Genomic DNA, 19,737 nt, shown 5'->3' on the forward strand with positions numbered 1-19,737 from the left:
GAAAGCAAATTAAGGTGAACGAAGCCACAAGGCTCCAAACCGAGTTAAAATTAAATTAAATATTTGTCTATAGAGACATGAATAAGAAAAACCATGCACAACGTAGATATATGTACAGTGACATGTGGCTATGAGCGTAGAGATTAAGAAAAATCTTAGAATGTCTTCAACGCGAGTACAATAGACCCCCTACTAAGGAGAGTTACGGTATACGAGATATACGAAAGAGAGACGAGCTCTGTGGACACGCCACCCCCCCTGGACCGGACGGACCCCCAGTTATGCAACAATCTTTTGGTTGCTCTAGCGATAACTATCTCGAGCGATCAACTTACTAGGTATTGTAGGCATATTATAAATATTAAATTATATTAACTAAGTAATTAAATTAAAAGGGCAAGATTTCCAAGTGAATAATTAAACAAGTTTTAATTATCAAAACAGAATATCATTAATGAAATAGCAAATACAAAATAAACAAAACCTATAACCCTAACCAATTAATACTTTTCAAACTAGCTAACTTATACAATAACCCCCAGGAATATTCCTTTGAATCCTAACATAATATGGCCAATATTTAATAATTTAAAATTACGGGTTAACCCTTATTCGCGTCACTAATTAAAACTAGAGGATTACAGTTAATAATTCCTTATGGAATTCTTACTAAATACAGAGCTCCTTATAGAGATGTAATTGTTTAACAATATGTTAACTAGGTAACCTCCTTACAGAGTGATATCACTCATTAAAATAGTGCGCTTATTAAGAATGCGGTTTACCGCCACAATTAGGTTCTACTCATCGTTATAGTTTCGGTGGCTCCCGTCTGATGACTTGGTGATCAATCCAATGAAGAGTCCACTGTTAGGTATGACTTCGACGGCACACATTTCACTTTTTTAACGGTTCTTTTAATAAGTCCGCGTGTTTAAAGTCTTAATACGACGCATCACGACTAACCCTTTTTGGGTGGCGAGTATACAGCTGCGAGACGAGTGGTTTCGTTGGAGTTCACGACAGTTCTTTTTTATTTCTTTATCCGAGCGCGTTTAAGAAATCTCGGGTTAAGGTCACGTGACCAGGTATAGCTTGACGCCGAATGACGTTTATGGAAAATCTTAAAACACATTTCACCACTTTTGTAACTTGCAGGTGAGTCCGATACATTTTTATAATAAAACACTTTATATTGTATATACATGAAAAACCCTTGGAAATCTTCCACGGTCAAAATCTACTTAAGGAAAACTTCTTTCTCAAGTATTCCACAGAATTACTACAATGCACGGGAAATCGCTGGACGCTTGAGGTAGAAACCCAAGGGACCCCCCTACGACCTAGCCCATCTCTCTTTCCGTATATCTGTGATAAGCCTATATTTTATATTTTAAACTTACAATATTATAATATAACTTTTATGCAATTAAAAATGGTACGACTATAAAAGATCGTTACACTTTGGTGCTTTTTTCCTCAAATGGATTCAAGCCTTTCTAGTCCACGCCAAGTAATGTGTCCGGGTCAATGGCTTTTTGACGGATTTTTTCCCCCTGCGACGTTCCGTTCGCCAGGGTTGCCCGATAAGTCCCCTCCTCTATATTCTTTCGACAGAACCACTTTTCGCTGCGTTGTTGCGCAATCCGGCTATTCCACGGCTCCCGATGTTTGGTACCGGCCACTTACCTTTGCTGTTTGCGCACATGGACGATAATACGATTCTGACCAGTTCGACTGATGGTATGGTCGAGGCTATTCATGAATACGAGCGGTATGGTCGAGCGTCCGGAGCCAAATTAAACGTACAGAAATGTCAAGCGCAGTGGCTTGGGTCGTATCGCAATCGCCTTCCGATGGTTCTTAAGTTCTTAAGTTCAGTAATAGCTTAAGAAAGGCTGAAACCACTCCGGAACCCGTGCTGATAGGGGCTTATCAAGTTGTGTAAGGTGAAGTGCGACGAGATGGCCGAAGAACTTGCGACAGGAGGGCGATAGGGCGGTGCTCGGCAGGGTCAGATCGGTCTCCGCCTTTAGGTATTGGTGTGATGTTTGCTCGGCTCCAGTCACGCGGGATAGCACCCTCGTCATAAGACGACTGGAAGATGGCTGTGAGTGGAGCTGCTAATGCATTGGCACATTTGCGGAGGACAACAGGTGCTTTGTGTGGTTTGGCTTTAGCAAGTAATTGGTATATTCCCTTGGTAGAATATAATATGTCAGGCATTATCGGTGCTCGGGGTTCCAGAAGAGGAACTTCACCCAGATCGTACACCGGGAAAGTACTACGGAAGGTAGAAGCCAAGAGATTGGCTTTATCAACTGCCGTAGTGTACTTCGTGCCGTTGCAGGAAAGATCAGGGATTCCAACAGACTTTGCCTTGGTGGAGACAAGCTGGTAAAATTTTTTTCTGTTCGTTGTAAGGTCCGAGGCTACCATGTCAACATGGTGGGTGCGTGCGGCACGAAGAGCATATTTGACAATAGCTCGATGCTTATTAAAAGCCTGAGTATTGGCAGCAGATGGATACTTTTGGGATCTGTTATACCGCCGTTTTGTGATACGCATCAGACGGCGAAGGGATGAGCCAACCCATGGGAGATTGTGTCGTGTGGAGAGATGCTTGATTGGTACATGGGCTACAACCACTGACCCAACGGCGGCAGTAAATGCGCTCCACATCTCCTCAACAGAGGTGGTGGCCGGAAGGGTTAGTTTTGAGAGCGAGTTAGCCATGGCAGCGAAATCCGCCTTGTTGAAGTTATGAACCGACCTGGGCGCATTCCGCGACGGCGGACGGACCCCACGAAGTTTGAGTAATAGAAAGTCGTGATCACTGACGCCCGGAAAGTGAGAGATGGACTCGAGTATGTTATCATCAGACACCAATACCAAGTCAAGTATGTTATTTTCCCTCGTGGGCTCAGTGACGCGCTGACTGAGATGAGAGGCGAGAAGTGAATGAAGGAAGCTCGTAGCCACCGACGATGAACTCGTCTGTGTCTCCCAGGTAATACTGGGAAAGTTAAAGTCTCCGGTGATGACTAGATCCGATTTACCCTCAGCCAGACAACCAAGGAGGGAGTTGAGCTTCTTGGTGTACGCTGGGGTGGCTGTAGGCGACCTGTAGATGCAGCAAAGACGGAGACACGATGAACCGATAGACACCCGCACAGCTACCGCTTCGACATCAGTTTTTAGTTCTAAGGGATAGGATTTGAAATCCTTACTGACAGCGAGACATACACCCCCACCGTTAATGTTTCTGTCTTTCCGGTAGACCACGAAATCCGGACCAAATAGCTCGAAGGACGAGATGGTAGAATCTAGTTTTGTTTCGGAAATCGCGATGAAAGTCGGACTGTGAGCATCGATATAAGCACGCAGCGCATAGTGTTTGGTCTTTAGTGAGTTAACATTGGTATACAGGAGAGAGAGCGGGGCGCGACAAAGTCATTACGACGAAGGTTGAGGGTCCTGGGTCACGGAGAGCCCGGACGATTTGGCTTGAGGGGCCGGAGGATGATATGAGCCCACGGTTATACCCTCGGTCCACCGTTCTGGCGCTAATGCAAGGAAAGCTTCATGCGCGGAAATTTTTACGATGAAAGAAGCGAAATTTCTTCGATCAGCTCTAGGCTCAAGCTGGACCTCGACGGGATGAATTCCTAAAGCAAGGAGGTGAGATTCAATCTGGGCCTCCGTAACAGAGGAATGCACCTTCGATACTAGCAGAGACCTGGTGGTTCTAGCTGCCAGCTGGTGGCCATCAGTGGAAGTGTTTGTGCCCCATTGAGCTGGGGAACGTTTCCCGCGGTCCTTTTCGCTTTTAGAGAAAGCCACCCCTTCAGGCCACGTTGACTGATCCAGAACCTTGTCCAAGTGATCCTTGCTTACATCAAAGAAGTTGGTCTGGAAGTCTTGCCTGTAGAGGGTACGAAGGCGTAGCACAAAAGGGGTGATTCCATACCTCTGAAGGTGATCTTCTAGAGCTCGTGGAGACAAATCCAGGCTAAGACGGTTGACGTATATGCTGATTAATTGTTCGGCAGCCGGGATGGACATGGAATCAGATAGAGCAGTGCCCTGGACGGGCTTTCTCCGCGACTTGATTAGGTTTTTCGGGCCCTGATCTGCCTTGGGTTTCAAACGCTGGGTCTTTTTCCTAGTGGCCTCCTTCCACCCCTGCCCAGGATGACGAGGGCGAGCTGCTGTGGCAACTACCTGAGTGACTTGGGTGTTACTGTGTGTGGTTATTGGGTTCCCCGGAGCGACTGGTAAGCCAGAAGGCGGATTGATAGGACTATTGGTGGCAGGAACCACCTGCTTGGCCGTAAGCTGACTCTGGGTAGTAGATTGTCGAGGATGGGTGTTCTTGGCAACGACCGCGAAGGACGGGACCCCGCTGCGGGCCCTCTGTTCCTCCAATAGTTGTCGTCGAAGCGATTGATTTTCACCCTCAAGGTAGGTAACTCGGGACGTAAGTTTCAAGATCTGTTCAGCAGTGCGGCAGTCGTGTTTGACGAGCATTGATGGAAGGTGTTCACAATTTTTGCAAGCCCAGATGCCATGGACAGAAGCATTAGGTTTGAGGCCAATACAGCAAAAGTGAAACCAATGGCGACAGAAGGCACATATCACCATCTTTCCTGCTTCCTCGTTTTTCCGTCCTACCTTGCAATCAACATAACAGTGCGTTACGGGTGGAGGCAGAGAGGCTGTATTCACCGATGAGCCCGACGGGACATCTTGTTTGCCGCTATCGCTCTCTCCTTCGGCAGAAACGGGAGGCAGAGCTGCCGGCCCGAGAGAAGTAGCCCCGAGTGCCAGAGGGTCGGAGGGGGAGGTCATCAGGGGGGTGCCGGTTGAACTGACTGCAGCCGTGGCTGGCATTCCGGAGTGATGACGTCAATGAAGCGATGCGAGTGAAGAGGGAACAAACAAGGCGCTAAGCCTTGGCCACGACTCACGACAGAGGGAAAATGATTTGTTTTAGCCGAAAAAACAATAAGACACTCACCCCGCGACTGACAAAAAGAAACTAACAAGTTTAAAAACCGAAAAAACAAAACTGGAAGTTATAGTACACATTAAAGCAATAAAGCAAAGCAAGTAACACAGAGCGAATACAACGACTAACCACGCTGTTCTACTATTAAATTTACTATGATGGTGATCTCTATGGTGTCCATAAGTGGCGACCCACTGAAGATTTTGGGGATTTATTTAACGAACGATGGTCAAGAACTGCTCCGTCTTAACTGGAACCCCCGAATGGACAAGTTTTCCGGCACTTTACGCTCCTGGAAACAACGTCGTCTTACGTTAACGGGCAAAATTGTCGTCATTAACGTGCTGGCGGCCTCCACTCTTTGGCATACTCTGAGCTCGGTAGATTTGCCATTAGACTGGGCACAAAGATTTAAAATGGCGGTGATGGATTTTATTTGGGGTCCGGGCATGCGTCACGTGGATTACCCAACACTAATTCGTCCGAAATCTGAAGGGGGGTTACGGCCTCGTAGATTTCCAGCAGAAATTGAGGGCTTTATCGGCGACTCCTCTGATTCCGTGATGAAGGGCGTCTCACGGTTTTTGCTCTCCTTTTATGGCTTTCAAGTCTTTCGGCTTCAGTTCGACCAGAAACTATTACCAAGAATGGATCCCCGGTATCGCAGTATTGTTACCGCGTGGAACAGATTACTTGTCGCCAATGACTGGACTGTTTTACCACACGTGAATCCAGTCTTTGAGCCGATTTTTCTGAACCCGCGAGTTACCGGTTTTTCCGCGTCGGCGCAAGAGAGAGCTACTTTCGCGCGCGCGCGGCTCGTTTTCGTGAGAGATATAACGTATGAGGTCATCCCAGGTTTCCTCCCTCATACCGTCATCTTGGACATGGTTTCGTCGGTTCAACCGCGTTTACTGGATCGGTCAATACTTTCGCTATATCATAAGAGGTTGCGGCACATTCCACCGGCCTGGGCTCATTTTGTGGACTCTTTGGATATTCTGGTTCATGAGCCACCGGTTTCCGAATTGGTTCGGGTCATCAACTCTAAAGAAGAGGCGGTCGTTTTTAGCGAGCTCAAATCGTCCGACTTTTACCGTTCTTTGGTAAAGCAAGCGTGTTCCATGGAGTCTCGAGGCGAAGGACGTTGGAGAAGCTTTTTCCCCACGCCACTTGCGCAAGTGCATTGGGGAAAAGTGTCCTGCCCTCTAATGGCCACGCGGTACGCGGACATAAACTTTCATCTCATCCACCAAGCGTTTCCGGTCAAAGAACGGTTACTCCATGCTGGTCTCGTCGCGGACAATTTGTGTTTATTTTGTAATTCGCTATGCGAAGCAGTCAGCCATCTTTTTGTAACGTGTCCGGTAGTTCAGGAGTGGTGGACTTGGCTTTTTATCATTATTTTAAAGCTCCCAGTTTCAGTTCTTACCGTTTCAGAGAGGCACATTCCGTTTATTTTGGAAGAATTTGCTTTGTATTGCGCCTCCTCGGGGGCCGAAGTCAATCTCTCGAAGAGTTCGGGAATTTGCCTGGGAAGTTTACGCGATTCCGCTGATTCTTCGTTCGATGGCATTGCTATTGGCAACGATCCCATCAAGGTGTTGGGCATCTTCCTTGGACATGAGCCAACCAGGATCCTCCGCCTCAATTGGCAGGGGCGCTTAGAGAAATTTCGAGCTGTCCTGCGGGCCTGGAAAGGCCGCAGCCTAACTACTCTTGGCAAAGTGCTAATTATCAATGTTCTAGCGGCCTCTGTTTTATGGCACGTTTTGGATGTTTTCTCGCTACCTGAAGACTGGCTATCTCAGCTTAAATCTCTCACTTTGCAGTTTTTGTGGTCTAACGCTCCACATGGCGTCTCTTTGGCCATGCTTACGCGTCGACGGGACGAAGGTGGAAACGGCCTGGTTGATTTTGCCCGTAAGGATAGGGCTTTTCGGTTGAAAGAGTGCTTTTCATTATTACGGGGCACCTCGTCCGATTATGAAGTCGCAATTGCGTCGGAATTATTTAACTGGTATGGAAATGGACTGAACTATGCCCTTACTATTTTTCGGAAACGGTTCATAAAGTCGTTAAGCGTATTTTTACCTCGTCGTTATTCCTCTAGGTTGACGTCCTGGCACGAGTTCATCCGGGTTCGGGCTATGATTATTGATAGTTTGCGCAATATTTATCTTGAACCGTTATTTTATAATACCCAGTTTCCCAGTCCCAATGTCTCTCTCGCTGATAAGCGGGTTTTGGCTAAGGCGGGCCTTGTCCTTCTCAAGGACGTTTGTTACGAAGTCGTTCCGGGCTTCCTTCCGCGGGTCGCCATTGACGATTTTTTGATGACTCGTTGGGGGCTACATTAAATCACTTTTCGTTGATTGTTTCGAAAATTTTGGACGTGATTCCAGACGAATGGTGTCGTACAATTGCTGATCCATTTTACCATAGGAAGGGTGGGCATGAGCGGATTCAAATCCTAGACGAGAAAAAGGAACCGTTTGATTTTTCGACAGCGACTACTAAGTTCATATATCTTGCTTTAGAGGATTTACGCATAGAGTCACGTAGCATGGAGCGTTGGCGGTGTTGGTTTGGTGGTCCAATGGGCAGGGTGAAATTCAAAAAGCTATCGAATTCGTATTTGGTCCCAGATTTTCAAGTACCAATTTAAATGTTCTTCACGCGGCGTTTTTGACACGGCATCGCCTTTTTCCGGGAGGGGTTACAGCTTCTTCTACATGCCTTTTATGTAATACGCAACCTGAAACGACAGAACACTTGTATCTGGCGTGCCCTGTTACGGGTCAGTGGTGGAACTGGTTTTTTTCCGAGGTCATAAAGATCCCTCAATTATTGAAGCAATCCGTTGAACGCGATCTGCTTATCATTTTTAGTTCATGCCCTCAGGGGTTGTTACTGCACAAAACGGTTTGGGACGTGTTTTTTTTTTGCTTAGCAGTGGCTAAAAATGCTCTTTGGACAAACCGTTGCAGATACAGTCTCCAAAAAGAGACGTATTTAAGGGCCCTCCTGTTTCTGTTTCGGGCGATTGTCCGGTAGGAAGCAAAGAATAAGCTTAGATGGTATCTCACGCACGAGCCGGCTGACAACCAGGCTATTTGCCTGCTTCGACATATTTAATTTTGTTTAATTTGCTATGCGCTTCTGGTATATATTCGCGGGGCGGGTTGTTTGTGGTTTTTTACACTCATGAGTCATTAATAAGCGCTATTTTTATTGTTTAACAGTTGTTTTCTTAAAACAAAAAATGGGTTTTTAAATATTCTAATGTAATTTTCAATATGACCGCTTTGTAACTTGGTAAGTTTTTTATGAAAAAAAATTATCGTTTTCTAGATTAATTATCGCTTTGAGTAAGAGAGGTCCCAGGTTCTAATCCCGAACGGACCCCGCGAAAAATGTGTTTTCCAACCAGATTTATGGAGGAGGTTGCAACGGGTTAGCCACGATATTTACATCTTGACAACAAAATAACGTGGTCCGTTGGTCTAGAGGTATGATTCTCGCTTTGGGTGCGAGAGGTCCCTGGTTCAAATTCCGGACGGACCCCGCGAAAAATGTGTTTTCCAACCAGATTTATGGAGGAGATTGCAACGGGTTAGCCACGATATTTACATCTTGATAACAAGATAACGTGGTCCGTTGGTCTAGGGGTATGATTCTCGCTTTGGGTGCGAGAGGTTCCGGGTTCAAATCCCGGACGGACCCCGCGAAAAATGTGTTTTCCAACCAGATTCATGGAGGTGTTTGCAACGGGTTTGCCACGATATTTATCACTTGACTACTAAATTACGTGGTCCGTTGGTCTAGGGGTATGATTCTCGCTTTGGGTGCGAGAGGTCCCGGGTTCAAATCCCGGACGGACCCCGCGAAAAATGTGTTTTCCAACCAGATTTATGGAGGAGATTGCAACGGGTTAGCCACGATATTTATCACTTGACTACTAAATTACATGGTCCGTTGGTCTAGGGGTATGATTCTCGCTTTGGGTGCGAGAGGTCCCGGGTTCAAATCCCGGACGGACCCCGCGAAAAATGTGTTTTCCAACCAGATTTATGGAGGAGATTGCAACGGGTTAGCCACGATATTTATATCTTGACTACTAAATAACGTGGTCCGTTGGTCTAGGGGTATGATTCTCGCTTTGGGTGTGAGAGTCCCCGGTGTCAAATCCCGGACGGACCCCGCAAAAAATGTTTTTTCCAACCAGATTTACGGAGGAAATTGCAACGGGTTAGCCACGATATTTACATCTTGACTACAAAATAACGTGGTGCGTTGGTCTAGGGGTATGATTCTCGCTTTGAGTGCGAGAGTTCCCGGTGTCAAATCCCGGACGGACCCCGCGAAAAATGTGTTTTCCAACCAGATTTATAGAGGAGATTGCAACGGGTTAGCCACGATATTTACATCTTGACAATAAAATAACGTGGTCCGTTGGTCTAGAGGTATGATTCCCGCTTTGGGTGCGAGAGGTCCGTGGTTCAAATTCCGGACGGACCCCGCGAAAAATGTGTTTTCCAACCAGATTTATGGAGGAGATTGCAACGGGTTAGCCACGATATTTACATCTTGATAACAAGATAACGTGGTCCGTTGGTCTAGGGGTATGATTCTCGCTTTGGGTGCGAGAGGTCCCAGGTTCAAATCCCGGACGGACCCCGCGAAAAATGTGTTTTCCAACCAGATTCATGGAGGAGATTGCAATGGGTTAGCCACGATATTTACATCTAGACAACAATATAACGTGGTCCGTTGGTCTAGGGGTATGATTCTCGCTTTGGGTGCGAGAGGTCCCTGGTTCAAATTCCGGACGGACCCCGCGAAAAATGTGTTTTCCAACCAGATTTATGGAGGAGATTGCAACGGGTTAGCCACGATATTTACATCTTGATAACAAGATAACGTGGTCCGTTGGTCTAGGGGTATGATTCTCGCTTTGGGTGCGAGAGGTCCCGGGTTCAAATCCCGGACGGACCCCGCGAAAAATGTGTTTTCCAACCAGATTTATGGAGGAGATTGCAACGGGTTAGCCACGATATTTATATCTTGACTACTAAATAACGTGGTCCGTTGGTCTAGGGGTATGATTCTCGCTTTGGGTGTTAGAGTCCCCGGTTTCCAATCCCGGACGGACCCCGCGAAAAATGTGTTTTCCAACCAGATTTACGGAGGAGATTTCAACGGGTTAATCACGATATTTTCATCTTGACAACAAAATAACGTGGTTCGTTGGTCTAGGGGTATGATTCTCGCTTTGGGTGCGAGAGGTACCGGGTTCCAATCCCGGACGGCCCCCACGAAAAATGTGTTTTCCAACCAGATTTATGGAGGAGATTGCAACGGGTTAGCCACGATGTTTATATCTTGACTACTAAATAACGTGGTCCGTTGGTCTAGGGGTATGATTCTCGCTTTGGGTGTGAGAGTCCCCAGTGTCAAATCCCGGACGGACCCCGCAAAAAATGTTTTTTCCAACCAGATTTACGGAGGAAATTGCAACGGGTTAGCCACGATATTTACATCTTGACTACAAAATAACGTGGTCCGTTGGTCTAGGGGTATGATTCTCGCTTTGAGTGCGAGAGTTCCCGGTGTCAAATCCCGGACGGACCCCGCGAAAAATGTGTTTTCCAACCAGATTTATGGAGGAGATTGCAACGGGTAAGCCACGATATTTACATCTTGACTACAATATAACGTGGTTCGTTGGTTGCAACAATCTTTTGGTTGCTCTAGCGAGAACTATCACGAGCGACCAACTTACTAGGTATTGTAGGCATATTATAAATATTAAATTATATTAACTAAGTAATTAAATTAAAAGGGCAAGATTTCCAAGTGAATAATTAAACAAGTTTTAATTATAAAAACAGAATATCATTAATGAAATAGCAAATACAAAATAAACAAAACCTATAACCCTAACCAATTAATACTTTTCAAACCAGCTAACTTATACACTAACCCCCAGGAATATTCCTTTAATTATATGGCCAATATTTAATAATTTAAAATTACGGGTTAACCCTTATACACGTCACTAATTAAAACTAGAGAATTACGGTTAATAATTCCTTATGGAATTTTAACTAAATACAGAGCTCCTTATAGAGATGTAAATTTTTAACAATATGTTAACTACGTAACCTCCTTACTGAGTGATATCACTCATTAAAATAGTGTGCTTAATAATAATGCGGTTTACCGCCACAATTAGGTTCTACTCATCGTTATAGTTTCGGTGGCTCCCGCCTGAAGGCTTGGTGATCAATCCAATGAAGAGTCCACGGTTCGGTACGACTTTGACGGCACACATTTCACTTCTTTAACGGCTCTTCTAATAAGTTCGCGTGTTTAAAGTAATAGTCCGACGCATCACGACTAACCCTTTTCGGGTGGCGAGTACAGTTGCGAGACGAGTGGTTTCGTTGGAGTTCACGACAGTTCTTTTTCATTTCTTTATCCGAGCGCGTTTAAGAAATCTCGGGTTAAGGTCACGTGACCAGGTATAGCTTGACGTCGAATGACGTTAATGGAAAATCCTAAAACACATTTCACCACTTTTGTAACCTTTGCAGGTGAGTCCGATACATTTTTACAATAAAACACTTTATAACGTATATACATGAAAAACCCTTGGAAATCTTCCACGGTCAAAATCTACTCAAGGAAAACTTCTTTCTCAAGCATTCCACAGAATTACTACAATGCACGGGAAATCGCTGGACGCTCGAGGTAGAAACCCAAGGGACCCCCCTACGACCTAGCCCATCTCTCTTTCCGTATATCTGTGATAAGCCTATATTTTATATTTTAAACTTACAATATTATAATATAATTTTTATGCAATTAAAAATGGTACGACTATAAAAGATCGTTACACTTTGGTGCTTTTTTCCTCAAATGGATTCAAGCCTTTCTAGTCCACGCCAAGTAATGTGTCCGGGTCAATGGCTTTTTGACGGATTTTTTCCCCCTGCGACGTTCCGTTCGCCAGGGTTGCCCGATAAGTCCCCTCCTCTATATTCTTTCGACAGAACCACTTTTCGCTGCGTTGTTGCGCGATCCGGCTATTCCACGGCTCCCGATGTTTGGTACCGGCCACTAACCTTTGCTGTTTGCGCACATGGACGATAATACGATTCTGACCAGTTCGACTGATGGTATGGTCGAGGCTATTCATGAATACGAGCGGTATGGTCGAGCGTCCGGAGCCAAAATAAACGTACAGAAATGTCAAGCGCAGTGGCTTGGGTCGTATCGCAATCGCCTTTTGATGGTTCTTAAGTTCTTAAGTTCAGTAATAGCTTAACAAAGGGTCGAAACCCATCACGTCAAGACAATAAAAATGTTAAAAAAATGTTACTCGTACATGTCCAAGTACGAAGAGAGTGCCTTCCGGAAAGGAACACGGCTCGGAATGTCTTTCAGATGCTCCGGAAGAGAATTCCACTCGCGGATGGAGGAGGGGAGGAAATAATGTTTTCGAACGGCGAGGCGAAAACCGGGGAGAACCATAGAGGCCGCACGATTTCCTCTAGGGGGGCGATGCCAGCCAGAGATGACCTTCGAAAGCGCAGCGAGGGCACCACAAGTGCGATGTACAACACTATTTACGATAACCAATCTCTTAAGGCGACGACGCGAAGTCATGTTATCCCATTTGAAGTTTTTGAGAACTCTCGTCATAGAGGTACTCCACGAAAAGCCAACGCTGGCAGCGAAGCGGAGGGCACGCCGCTGAATGCAGTCAACCGCATGGACACCCGCAACAGTCGAGGGAGCCCAGACGGCAGAACAGTACTCTAGGATCGGAAAAACATATGTTTTAACTCCAAGAGACTTCGTGGTGAAGGAACAGTGAGAGAGGTGGCGGCGAATGAAACCCAGCGCTCTCGCAGCCTGCGCGGTAACCCGGGTGATGTGTGTGGTCCACTCTAGTGTATCTGTGAGAGTCACTCCCAGATACTTTAGGGAGGGGACCTGTTGGAGATCAACTCCATGGAGGACATATTTAGTGACTTGCTCTGGCTGGCCCACCCTGCGAAGGGAAAGGACAGAGCATTTGGCTGAATTCAGCGGTAGAAGCCAACGCTCGCTCCACTTGCCGATAGAGTCGAGGTCAGATTGTAGGATGGCGCAGTCCTGCTGCGAGAAGATAATCCTGGAGAGCGCCACGTCATCCGCGAAAATATACAAGGTGGAGACAACGTTTTCCCCAACGTCATTGATGTATATGATGAAAAGTAGCGGCCCCAGGACAGAACCCTGCGGCACCCCAGAAGAAGCTGGAAGCCAGTCTGACGTGGCTCCTGGAAGGACAACCCTGAATTCCCGATTTTCAAGGTATGCCGACAGCCAGTTGAGAGTGCGGCCTCTTACTCCGTAAGCGTGGAGTTTCGCTTTGAGAAGTTCATGTGAAACCGAGTCAAAAGCTTTGCGAAAGTCTAGAAAAATAATGTCCACTCGTCCGGTCTGCTCTAGTCCAGAGGTCCAATCCTCGATGCAGCAGAGAAGCTGAGTTTCGGTGCTGAAACCACTCCGGAACCCGTGCTGATAGGGGCTTATCAAGTTGTGTAAGGTGAAGTGCGACGAGATGGCCGAAGAACTTGCGACAGGAGGGCGATAGGGCGGTGCTCGGCAGGGTCAGATCGGTCTCCGCCTTTAGGTATTGGTGTGATGTTTGCTCGGCTCCAGTCACGCGGGATAGCACCCTCGTCATAAGACGACTGGAAGATGGCTGTGAGTGGAGCTGCTAATGCATTGGCACATTTGCGGAGGACAACAGGTGCTTTGTGTGGTTTGGCTTTAGCAAGTAATTGGTATATTCCCTTGGTAGAATATAATATGTCAGGCATTATCGGTGCTCGGGGTTCCAGAAGAGGAACTTCACCCAGATCGTACACCGGGAAAGTACTTCGAAAGGTAGAAGCCAAGAGATTGGCTTTATCAACTGCCGTAGTGTACTTCGTGCCGTTGCAGGAAAGATCAGGGATTCCAACAGACTTTGCCTTGGTGGAGACCAGCTGGTAAAATTTTTTTCTGTTCGTTGTAAGGTCCGAGGCTACCATGTCAACATGGTGGGTGCGTGCGGCACGAAGAGCATATTTGACAATAGCTCGATGCTTATTAAAAGCCTGAGTATTGGCAGCAGATGGATACTTTTGGGATCTGTTATACCGCCGTTTTGTGATACGCATCAGACGGCGAAGGGATGAGCCAACCCATGGGAGATTGTGTCGTGTGGAGAGATGCTTGATTGGTACATGGGCTACAACCACTGACCCAACGGCGGCAGTAAATGCGCTCCACATCTCCTCAACAGAGGTGGTGGCCGGAAGGGTTAGTTTTGAGAGCGAGTTAGCCATGGCAGCGAAATCCGCCTTGTTGAAGTTATGAACCGACCTGGGCGCATTCCGCGACGGCGGACGGACCCCACGAAGTTTGAGTAATAGAAAGTCGTGATCACTGACGCCCGGAAAGTGAGAGATGGACTCGAGTATGTTATCATCAGACACCAATACCAAGTCAAGTATGTTATTTTCCCTCGTGGGCTCAGTGACGCGCTGACTGAGATGAGAGGCGAGAAGTGAATGAAGGAAGCTCGTAGCCACCGACGATGAACTCGTCTGTGTCTCCCAGGTAATACTGGGAAAGTTAAAGTCTCCGGTGATGACTAGATCCGATTTACCCTCAGCCAGACAACCAAGGAGGGAGTTGATCTTCTTGGTGTACGCTGGGGTGGCTGTAGGCGACCTGTAGATGCAGCAAAGACGGAGACACGATGAACCGATAGACACCCGCACAGCTACCGCTTCGACATCAGTTTTTAGTTCTAAGGGATAGGATTTGAAATCCTTACTGACAGCGAGACATACACCCCCACCGTTAATGTTTCTGTCTTTCCGGTAGACCACGAAATCCGGACCAAATAGCTCGAAGGACGAGATCTAGTTTTGTTTCGGAAATCGCGATGAAAGTCGGACTGTGAGCATCGATATAAGCACGCAGCGCATAGTGTTTGGTCTTTAGTGAGTTAACATTGGTATACAGGAGAGAGAGCGGGGCGCGACCAAGTCATTGCGACGAAGGTTGAGGGTCCTGGGTCACGGAGAGCCCGGACGATTTGGCTTGAGGGGCCGGAGGATGATATGAGCCCACGGTGATACCCTCGGTCCACCGTTCTGGCGCTAATGCAAGGAAAGCTTCATGCGCGGAAATTTTTACGATGAAAGAAGCGAAATTTCTTCGATCAGCTCTAGGCTCAAGCTGGACCTCGACGGGATGAATTCCTAAAGCAAGGAGGTGAGATTCAATCTGGGCCTCCGTAACAGAGGAATGCACCTTCGATACTAGCAGAGACCTGGTGGTTCTAGCTGCCAGCTGGTGGCCATCAGTGGAAGTGTTTGTGCCCCATTGAGCTGGGGAACGTTTCCCGCGGTCCTTTTCGCTTTTAGAGAAAGCCACCCCTTCAGGCCACGTTGACTGATCCAGAACCTTGTCCAAGTGATCCTTGCTTACATCAAAGAAGTTGGTCTGGAAGTCTTGCCTGTAGAGGGTACGAAGGCGTAGCACAAAAGGGGTGATTCCATACCTCTGAAGGTGATCTTCTAGAGCTCGTGGAGACAAATCCAGGCTAAGACGGTTGACGTATATGCTGATTAATTGTTCGGCAGCCGGGATGGACATGGAATCAGATAGAGCAGTGCCCTGGACGGGCTTTCTCCGCGACTTGATTAGGTTTTTCGGGCCCTGATCTGCCTTGGGTTTCAAACGCTGGGTCTTTTTCCTAGTGGCCTCCTTCCACCCCTGCCCAGGATGACGAGGGCGAGCTGCTGTGGCAACTACCTGAGTGACTTGGGTGTTACGGTGTGTGGTTATTGGGTTCCCCGGAGCGACTGGTAAGCCAGAAGGCGGATTGATAGGACTATTGGTGGCAGGAACCACCTGCTTGGCCGTAAGCTGACTCTGGGTAGTAGATTGTCGAGGATGGGTGTTCTTGGCAACGACCGCGAAGGACGGGACCCCGCTGCGGGCCCTCTGTTCCTCCAATAGTTGTCGTCGAAGCGATTGATTTTCACCCTCAAGGTAGGTAACTCGGGACGTAAGTTTCAAGATCTGTTCAGCAGTGCGGCAGTCGTGTTTGACGAGCATTGATGGAAGGTGTTCACAATTTTTGCAAGCCCAGATGCCATGGACAGAAGCATTAGGTTTGAGGCCAATACAGCAAAAGTGAAACCAATGGCGACAGAAGGCACATATCACCATCTTTCCTGCTTCCTCGTTTTTCCGTCCTACCTTGCAATCAACATAACAGTGCGTTACGGGTGGAGGCAGAGAGGCTGTATTCACCGATGAGCCCGACGGGACATCTTGTTTGCCGCTATCGCTCTCTCCTTCGGCAGAAACGGGAGGCAGAGCTGCCAGCCCGAGAGAAGTAGCCCCGAGTGCCAGAGGGTCGGAGGGGGAGGTCATCAGGGGGGTGCCGGTTGAACTGACTGCAGCCGTGGCTGGCATTCCGGAGTGATGACGTCAATGAAGCGATGCGAGTGAAGAGGGAACAAACAAGGCGCTAAGCCTTGGCCACGAATCACGACAGAGGGAAAATGATTTGTTTTAGCCGAAAAAACAATAAGACACTCACCCCGCGACTGACAAAAAGAAACTAACAAGTTTAAAAACCGAAAAAACAAAACTGGAAGTTATAGTACACATTAAAGCAATAAAGCAAAGCAAGTAACACAGAGCGAATACAACGACTAACCACGCTGTTCTACTATTAAATTTACTATGATGGTGATCTCTATGGTGTCCATAAGTGGCGACCCACTGAAGATTTTGGGGATTTATTTAACGAACGATGGTCAAGAACTGCTCCGTCTTAACTGGAACCCCCGAATGGACAAGTTTTCCGGCACTTTACGCTCCTGGAAACAACGTCGTCTTACGTTAACGGGCAAAATTGTCGTCATTAACGTGCTGGCGGCCTCCACTCTTTGGCATACTCTGAGCTCGGTAGATTTGCCATTAGACTGGGCACAAAGATTTAAAATGGCGGTGATGGATTTTATTTGGGGTTCGGGCATGCGTCACGTGGATTACCCAACACTAATTCGTCCGAAATCTGAAGGGGGGTTACGGCCTCGTAGATTTCCAGCAGAAATTAAGGGCTTTATCGGCGACTCCTCTGATTCCGTGATGAAGGGCGTCTCACGGTTTTTGCTCTCCTTTTATGGCTTTCAAGTCTTTCGGCTTCAGTTCGACCAGAAACTATTCCTCCCTCATACCGTCATCTTGGACATGGTTTCGTCGGTTCAACCGCGTTTACTGGATCGGTCAATACTTTCGCTATATCATAAGAGGTTGCGGCACATTCCACCGGCCTGGGCTCATTTTGTGGACTCTTTGGATATTCTGGTTCATGAGCCACCGGTTTCCGATTTGGTTCGGGTCATCAACTCTAAAGAAGAGGCGGTCGTTTTTAGCGAGCTCAAATCGTCCGACTTTTACCGTTCTTTGGTAAAGCAAGCGTGTTCCATGGAGTCTCGAGGCGAAGGACGTTGGAGAAGCTTTTTCCCCACGCCACTTGCGCAAGTGCATTGGGGAAAAGTGTCCTGCCCTCTAATGACCACGCGGTACGCGGACATAAACTTTCATCTCATCCACCAAGCGTTTCCGGTCAAAGAACGGTTACTCCATGCTGGTCTCGTCGCGGACAATTTGTGTTTATTTTGTAATTCGCTATACGAAGCAGTCAGTCATCTTTTTGTAACGTGTCCGGTAGTTCAGGAGTGGTGGACTTGGCTTTTTATCATTATTTTAAAGCTCCCAGTTTCAATTTTCGGTTTTTTATCTGAGACTCGTGCCCAGTTTATCGTTTTTTCGATTGTTCCGTCGACCATTAAGAGACCTCCAATTTTCTGGTCGGTAGCGAAATTGCTTTCCGCGGTTCTTAAAGACGAAATATGGCGGGGACGTAATTTGAAAAGTGTTGGGAAAATAACGCGGGTTCCAGTTCTAACAAATCGTATTAAAGCGTGTGTTCGCAAAGAAACTAATAACCAGTTGAAACTTTTAAAGCCGGATACCACTCAAAATTGTATTGTGTTAAAAAATATTTTATTGGGGCCTTTTAAGTGAATTTTTTCATTGCTAATGTTATGAGTGTTTGATGATTTTGTGATAAAAGTTTTATTATGTTCCATTTTTCATAACTGCTTGAGTTTTGTTTTTTTGGGTGCGAGAGGTCCCGGAATTGTTTTACAATTTGATCTGACTAAGGCTTTCGACCGTATTGAATGGCCACATTTCTTAGCAATTCTGGAATCGTATGGTTTCGGCCGGCTGTTCTTGAGTTGGATGCAAATGTTTTTGGTGGGAGGTAAGACCTCCATTAAGTTGCATGGCTACGTCTCGGATTATTTTGTCATCGGGCGTTCCGTTCGTCAGGATTGCCCTTTGAGCCCTTTGCTGTATGTCTAGGTGGCCCTGTTGGAGTCTGAAAAGCGTATCTCCCGTATTATGCTGACTGGTAGGGTTCCGGCTCCGGTTACGTTTCAACACGTCGACGATACGTCGGTTCTTACCGTTTCAGAGAGGCACATTCCGTTTATTTTGGAAGAATTTGCTTTGTATTGCGCCTCCTCGGGGCCGAAGTCAATCTCTCGAAGAGTTCGGGAATTTGCCTGGGAAGTTTACGCGATTCCGCTGATTCTTCGTTCGATGGCATTGCTATTGGCAACAATCCCATCAAGGTGTTGGGCATCTTCCTTGGACATGAGCCAACCAGGATCCTCCGCCTCAATTTGCAGGGGCGCTTAGAGAAATTTCGAGCTGTCCTGCGGGCCTGGAAAGGCCGCAAACCCTAACTACTCTTGGCAAAGTGCTAATTATCAATGTTCTAGCGGCCTCTGTTTTATGACACGTTTTGGATGTTTTCTCGCTACCTGAAGACTGGCTATCTCAGCTTAAATCTCTCACTTTGCAGTTTTTGTGGTCTAACGCTCCACATGGCGTCTCTTTGGCCATGCTTACGCGTCGACGGGACGACGGTGGAAACGGCCTGGTTGATTTAGCCCGTAAGGATAGGGCTTTTCGGTTGAAAGAGTGCTTTTCATTCTTACGGGGCACCTCGTCCGATTATGAAGTCGCAATTGCGTCGGAATTATTTAACTGGTATGGAAATGGACTGAACTATGCCCTTACTATTTTTCGGAAACGGTTCATAAAGTCGTTAAGCGTATTTTTACCTCGTCGTTATTCCTCTATGTTGACGTCCTGGCACGAGTTCATCCGGGTTCGGGCTATGATTATTGATAGTTTGCGCAATATTTATCTTGAACCGTTATTTTATAATACCCAGTTTCCCAGTCCCAATGTCTCTCTCGCTGATAAGCGGGTTTTGGCTAAGGCGGGCCTTGTCCTTCTCAAGGACGTTTGTTACGAAGTCGTTCCGGGCTTCCTTCCGCGGGTCGCCATTGACGATTTTTTGATGACTCGTTGGGGGCTACATTAAATAACTTTTCGTTGATTGTTTCTAAAATTTTGGACGTGATTCTAGACGAATGGTGTCGTACAATTTCTGATCCATTTTACCATAGGAAGGGTGGGCATGAGCGGATTCAAATCCTAGACGAGAAAAACGAACCGTTTGATTTTTCGACAGCGACTACTAAGTCCATATATCTTGCTTTAGAGGATTTAGG

General features: G+C 46.9%; 4 non-coding genes across 4 annotated transcripts; all 4 read left to right on the forward strand.

Annotated features, from left to right (window-relative positions):
* Nucleotides 1-8,665: 8,665 nt before the first annotated feature.
* On the forward strand, nt 8,666-8,737 carry TRNAP-UGG (transfer RNA proline (anticodon UGG)). The gene has a single exon. It is a non-coding gene; the product is annotated as a tRNA-Pro (tRNA).
* An 87-nt stretch (nt 8,738-8,824) lies between these two features.
* On the forward strand, nt 8,825-8,896 carry TRNAP-UGG (transfer RNA proline (anticodon UGG)). Its single transcript has one exon. It is a non-coding gene; the product is annotated as a tRNA-Pro (tRNA).
* An 87-nt stretch (nt 8,897-8,983) lies between these two features.
* Nucleotides 8,984-9,055, forward strand: TRNAP-UGG (transfer RNA proline (anticodon UGG)). The gene has a single exon. It is a non-coding gene; the product is annotated as a tRNA-Pro (tRNA).
* Nucleotides 9,056-9,937: 882 nt separating this feature from the next.
* Nucleotides 9,938-10,009, forward strand: TRNAP-UGG (transfer RNA proline (anticodon UGG)). The gene has a single exon. It is a non-coding gene; the product is annotated as a tRNA-Pro (tRNA).
* The last annotated feature ends 9,728 nt before the right edge of the window (nt 10,010-19,737 follow it).

Source organism: Leiobunum rupestre, chromosome 10 (assembly GCF_980474605.1).
Source record: "Leiobunum rupestre chromosome 10, qqLeiRupe1.1.hap1, whole genome shotgun sequence".
Lineage (NCBI taxonomy): Eukaryota > Metazoa > Arthropoda > Arachnida > Opiliones > Sclerosomatidae > Leiobunum > Leiobunum rupestre.